Source organism: Chanos chanos, chromosome 7 (assembly GCF_902362185.1).
Source record: "Chanos chanos chromosome 7, fChaCha1.1, whole genome shotgun sequence".
In the NCBI taxonomy this organism is placed as follows: Eukaryota; Metazoa; Chordata; class Actinopteri; order Gonorynchiformes; family Chanidae; genus Chanos; species Chanos chanos.
The window spans coordinates 951,699-958,106 of record NC_044501.1 but is presented as its reverse complement, the minus strand read 5'-3'; the positions used below and the strand labels follow the sequence as shown (position 1 = coordinate 958,106).

At 39.8% G+C, this 6,408-nt stretch overlaps 1 protein-coding gene across 2 annotated transcripts in view; it reads left to right on the top strand.

Annotated features, from left to right (window-relative positions):
- LOC115816593 (cytochrome P450 3A27-like) overlaps window positions 1–42 on the top strand; it is a 6,713-nt gene extending 6,671 nt beyond the window's left edge. For both annotated transcript variants that reach the window (XM_030779577.1, XM_030779575.1), the window contains one exon: window positions 1–42. This exon is cut by the window's left edge and continues 167 nt beyond it. The gene's annotated coding sequence lies outside the window, so the exon portion shown is untranslated.
- Window positions 43–6,408: the final 6,366 nt, after the last annotated feature.

Here is a 6,408-nt window from a genome sequence, read left to right as displayed (position 1 = left end):
AGCTTCCTCTCCTCTGACTTCACCTGAGAAAAGGACCATCAGAGGACGTCAGCTGGGTTTTGTGATTTTTGGGGATGGTTTTGAGTGATAAACAAGCACATTTTTATAACTCTTAAGAGAAGAAATCTGATTGGTGTTAAATGAAACATCAGCAAGAAAAATAATAAAAAATTCTGCAGATACACACATTTTTGCTCATTCACGTTCACAGTCACACTCATTCAACTCTGCTTTCATGTCCATGTCCGTGTCCATGTTCATATTCACCAATCAGCACATCTCAGATCACGCACACTGAGCACTGGTCCACTAATGAGACATTAAATAAATGAAAAAAAACAAAAAAAAAAACCCTCAAAAAAAACAAACAAAAAAGCTTGTGGCATATCAGTGTGTCCCAGAGAGGACACAACACAAACCCACAACCCGATAGGGTCACAGAGAAAAGCAAATCCTCTTCAGAAATCAAACCCACAACCCAATAGGGTCACAGAGAAAAGCAAATCCTCTTCAGAAATCAAACCCACAACCCGATAGGGTCACAGAGAAAAGCAAGTCCTCTTAGTCATAATGACAGAGGGCAGACACAAACCACACCCACTTGTCAGTCATAATGACAGAGGCAGAAACAAACCACACCCATCTGTCAGTCATAATGACAGAGGCAGAAACAAACCACACCCACCTGTCAGTCATAATGCTTCACAGCTGTCAGACAGTTTTGACTGAGAGTTTTGATCAGTCAGTTGATTCGTTTGTGTAACATACAAGGAAATTACTAACAATATTTAATTACTCTGTCTCTGTCTTTTGCTCTCTCTCTGTCTGTCTCTCTCTCTCTCTCTGTCTTTCTCTCAGGTATAATATGGATAACCGACACATTAAGATTAGTCTCTCTGTCTCTGTCTTTTGCTCTGTGTCTGTCTCTCTCTCTCTGTCTTTCTCTCAAATATAATATGGATATCCAACACACTAAGATAACTCTCTCTGTCTCTGTCTTTTTCTCTCTTTCTGTCTGTCTCTCTCTTTCTTTCTCTCTGTCTTTCTCTCAGGTATAATATGGATATCTAATAATAATAATAATAATAATAATAATAATAATAATAATAATATTTATTTAGAGCCCAATATCACTATTTATAGTCTCAAAGGGCTTTACATGTCTATAACAAAGTCAAATCAAAATTATATCATGCATAAGTTTGAGAAAATAGATAAGTCTTTAGTTTTGTTTTAAAGGAATTGAGAGAGTTTGCCTCTCTAACTTCTGTAGGTAAACCATTCCAAAGGAAGGGAGAGCGGTAGGAAAAGGCTCAGTTGCCAGCGGACTTCTTTTTAACTCTTGGAATGACTAAAAATCCAGAATCTTGAGAGCGCAGGGTGCGAGGAGGGTTATAGGGTGTAATTAAGTCAGACAGGTAGGAAGGCGCAAGCCCATGTAAAATTTTATATGTTAATAAGAGGACCTTAAAATCTGCCCTTGTATGAATTGGGAGCCAATGAAGGGAAGCCAGGACAGGGCTAATGTGATCAAACTTCTTTGTTCGGGTCAGAATTCTAGCAGCAGCATTCTGGACCAGCTGAAGATTATTGGTACTAGAGGCAGGCAGGCCAGAATAAAGAACATTGCAGTAATCGAGGCGAGACATGACGAATGCTTGAACAATGCTTTCTGCATCAGCCATACTTAGAAAGGGCCTAATTTTAGCAATGTTACGGAGGTGATAAAAGGCAGTTTTGGTTGCATTCTTGATATGAGTGACTAGTGAGAGACTAGAGTCAAAAATCACACCAAGGTTCTTAGCTGAAGAGTTTTGAGAGATGATGCAGTTGTCAAAATTTAGAGTTAGATCACTAAAAAGATGCTTATGAGTAGGGGGACCAATGACCAGCATTTCAGTCCTGCCTGCGTTAAGCATCAGGAAATTTGAAGACATCCAACCCTTAATAGCACAAAGACATGCCTCAAGGTTAGCCAATTCAGAGCGGTCATTATGCTGGATAGGTAAGAACATCTGAGTATCATCAGCATAACAATGGAAGTTAATGTTGTAACTACGAATAATGTCACCCAAAGGGAGCATGTAAATAGAGAATAGAAGAGGGCCAAGGACTGATCCCTGAGGAACACCATAGTTAAGCTTACGGTACTCAGAGGTCACATAACCATAGTGGACACACTGCTTTCTCTCAGAGAGATAAGATTTAAACCAAGAGAGCGCCAGGCCACGAATGCCAATTTGGTTTTCCAAGTGTTTAACAATATAGTGTGATCGACCGTGTCAAATGCTGCACTCAGATCAAGCAGAATAAGAACAGAGGTAGCACCAGCATCCATGGCTAATAAAAGATCATTAGTTACTCTAGTCAGGGCGGTTTCAGTAGAGTGAAAACACCTGAAGCCTGACTGAAATATTTCAAACAGACTGTTAGAGGACATATGGGCTATCAGCTGAGCAGCTACAATTTGTTCAAGTATTTTAGAAAGAAACGGGAGATTAGAGATCGACCTATAATTACTTAAGGCTTCAGGGTCAAGATTTGTTTTTTTAAGTAAAGGGCTGATCACGGCTGTTTTAAAAGAGGAGAGTACAATACAAGATTTAAGTGACATATTTAGAGTGTTTAGGATTGTTGGGCCAAGAACCGAGAAAAGCTCCATATAAAGTTTAGCAGGTAGGGGATCAAGGAGGCAAGAGTCTGGTTTAGAAGAGTGCACCAATTTGGACAGCGCGTCTAGAGAGATAGGGTTAAATTGAGTTAAAGGCTGCACATCCTGACTAATCTTAGGCGCAGTAACAGAGAGCGTGCAGGCAGTATGATTTGATAAATTAATTTGAATATTAAGGCAAATTAAGTCTATTTTTTGCGAGAAAAATTCAACAAAATCGTTTGCAGTAAAAGATTGGGGGGAGTGATTCTGGGTGAATTTAGATATTGTATCAAAAAGGAACCTGGGGTTATTTTTGTTAACATTAATTATTTTCGAGTAATATGCGGATCTGGCTGTGTAGAGAGCGCGTTTATAATCTATCAGGCTGTCGTGCCATGCAAGGGGAAAAACCTCTAGTTTGGTTGCCTGCCAGTTTCGTTCCAATTTCCTACACACCTGCGCGTGGGTTTCTTTATTAAACCAAGGTGTTAAGTGTTTACGTCTATTTTTTATAGTTAATGGTGCTACTGTATCTAGTACATTACGAAGGGTAGAATTTATGTTGTCCGTCAAGTCGTTCAAAGATCTTTGCTGATCATTGAAAGAGTTGAGAGCAGTAGGAAGCAGATCAGCGAGCGCAGCAGTGGTGGAAGCATTAACGCGACGGCAGCTACGAACCGCGGTAGAGACAATTGGCGTCAACGGAAGAGTTACTTGAAAAGTAATAAGAAAAAGGTCTGAGAGGGCAGCGGAGTAAGGAGAGACAACAACATGAGAGATATCTAGTCCGCGAGCTAGAATAAGATCTAAAGTGTTGCCACTGAGATGAGTTGGTTCGTGGACATATTGGTTAAAGCCAAAAGTGTCTATGATAGTTGTAAAAGCTTTATTAAGTGAATCAGAATTGTTATTGATGTGAATATTAAAGTCCCCCAAGATCAGGATTTTATCCACTCTAGTAAGAATAACAGAGATAAATTCAGAAAACTCATCTAGAAATTGACTATAGGGCCCCGGGGGACGATAGAGCACTGCTATGAAAAAAGTTGAGGCAGTACCATATTGCTTCACAGAGAGCAACTCAAAAGAGTCAAAATTAGGTAAACTAAGGGTGTTAGGAGTAAATTTAGTATTACAGATTAGAGCTACACCCCCACCTTTCTTTGCTGCCCTAGCAGCACAGGAAAAGGAATAGTTAGGGGGTGAAGCTTCATTTAAAGGGAGAAAAACGTCTGGCTTTAACCAAGTTTCACACAAACCCATCATGTCAAGGCTAAGATCGCTGATCAGGTCAGTAACAAGCAACGCCTTAGGTGAAAGCGATCTGATATTGATAAAACCTAACTTCAGCATAACTGGGCTTACAGTAATCATATCGGAGGAGGGAGTCAGTTGAATTTGCTACGAAATATGGTCTGTTTGACTCTAGACCGAAATGAGCTACGAGGGCGTGAAAGTACACTAATGAGAAAAATGTCACTATTAGCTATATACATAGTCATATTGGTCTTAACATTATGATGTTCATTACGACGAACATTATTCGTTAGAAGGATACTTCGAAGAGGGCGGCGGTTTTCTTGTTGTTTCTGTTGTCTCTGCCTGACCAGTGCTCCAGCTCTTTTGCCTCGCTTCCTTCTCCGTCTCCGTTTACAAGGTGTAGCAGGTAGGCTAAACAGTTTAAATCTAAACAAATGGAAGTCCGCTGAGTCTGTTGAACAATTTTTGGCTATAAAATGCGTATCGATTGTAGATCTGATGTTGATTAAAGTCTCCCTATCGTAGGTGATCATCACGTTCAAAATTATAGTGTTCTTGCATGAAATAGTGTGAATAAATTAACAAAAAAGTTCAATTTAAGATAGAGCTCAGAGAACCACAGCCATCTTGACGGCGTTACCATGGACATCTGACACATTAAGATAACTCTCTCTGTCTCTCTCTCTCTCTCTCTGTTTCTCTCTCTCTCTCTGTCTTTCTCTCAGGTATAATATGGATATCCGACACATTAAGATAACTCTCTCTGAGGGGCTGTACAGGATTAATGAGAAGAAGGCATTTAAAGGGTTAATTGTAAGCACTCACTCTAGCCTCAATCCTATGCTCATTTTAGGATATCATTTAAAACATATCATTTTATCATTTTAAAACACATCATTTAAAACATATCATTTTAAAACACTTCATTTCAGCATATCATTTTAAAACACTGTGCTCCAGTCCTAAAATTCAGCTCATTTCTGTATAATTATCAGGCAAACAATGCCCTCCAATCCAAAGGCTTATTTCACTGGCTATGTCTTTGATCAGTATCACTATAAATATCAATGTCTTTGATCAGTATCACTATAAATATCGATGTCTTTGATCAGTATCACTATAAATATTGATGTCTTTGATCAGCATCACTATAAATATCGATGTCTTTGATCAGTATCACTATAAATATCTTCTTTCATTGTCTCTCTTTTCTTTTTTTCTGGTATTGGTGATCCTAATTCTCTGTATCTTTACCTTTTATTTCTTCACCAAACTGTCTCTCTGTGTGATACCCTCCCTCTGTCTCTCTCTCTCTCTCTGTCTCGCTCTCACTCTCAGGAGCTGGTTCAGTATTATCAGGAAAACTCTCTGAAGGAGATCTTTAAGGATGTAGACACAAGACTACAAACACCCTTCAAACAACCAGACCACACTGGTCCCTCACCTGCCCTCCAGCCTAAACCAGGTAACACATGTCTGAGCACACACAAACACACACAGACACACTCACACACACACACACACACACACACACATACACACACACACCAGACACACACACACACACTCACACACACTCACACAGACACACACATACGCGCACACATACAGATGTGAGTTATGATGTATAATTGTGTGTGTAGGTCTAAGTTGTGATATATAATTGTACGCGTGTGTGTGTGTGTGTGTGTGTGAGTAGGTGTGAGTTGTGATATATAATTGTATGTGTGTGTAGATGCGTGTGTGTATGAGTAGGTGTGAGTTGTGTAGGCACAATTGCAGTCCTAACACTGGGACACCAAAAGATGTAGGTGTGATAGGATTAATAAATCAGTCTCCTAAAATGTATTAACCATTAATTTGGATGTTCAATATTTTATTAATTAAACAACTAAGATTAATGGGATAAGCTAGCTGTAACACTGTGCTACAGTGTTACGTTCCCCAGTCCTGGTGGCCGCCTAAATAATTGCAGCTAGGCAGCACTGACAACCCCTTCTGGTGGCGATTATGTTTTTGTTTGTTTTGTTTTGGTATTTTTTTTCTAACCTTTTGATTAGGGGCACCTGAAACCTGTGGGCTGAGCCTATTTGTAGACCCTCCTGGCACCGTTCCCGCGAGACGCGCATGGGTGCCCTAGAGGATACTGGTCCATCCCAGCACAACCTGATGGTGTTCCCGCTTCGCTTCCTAAATTCGCTTTGTTAATTCTTTGTCTACATATTTCGGATAATAAAACCCCTAGATATTGACCCATTATCGTGTGCGTCTCCCCCTTTATGCTATGAGCTGGTGACCGGCTGTAACATACAGTCTTAGAGAGTATTGCAGTACTAATGTATAACAATTACACTACTAAACTCATAACACTAGTGAACAACCAGGTGGGTGAAGGTAATTGGGAGTGATTTGATGGCAGAGGTTGGCATTCAGTGAATACTGTGGCAGAAACAGACAGGACAACAGTTTATTTCAATGATACTATTTATTAACAT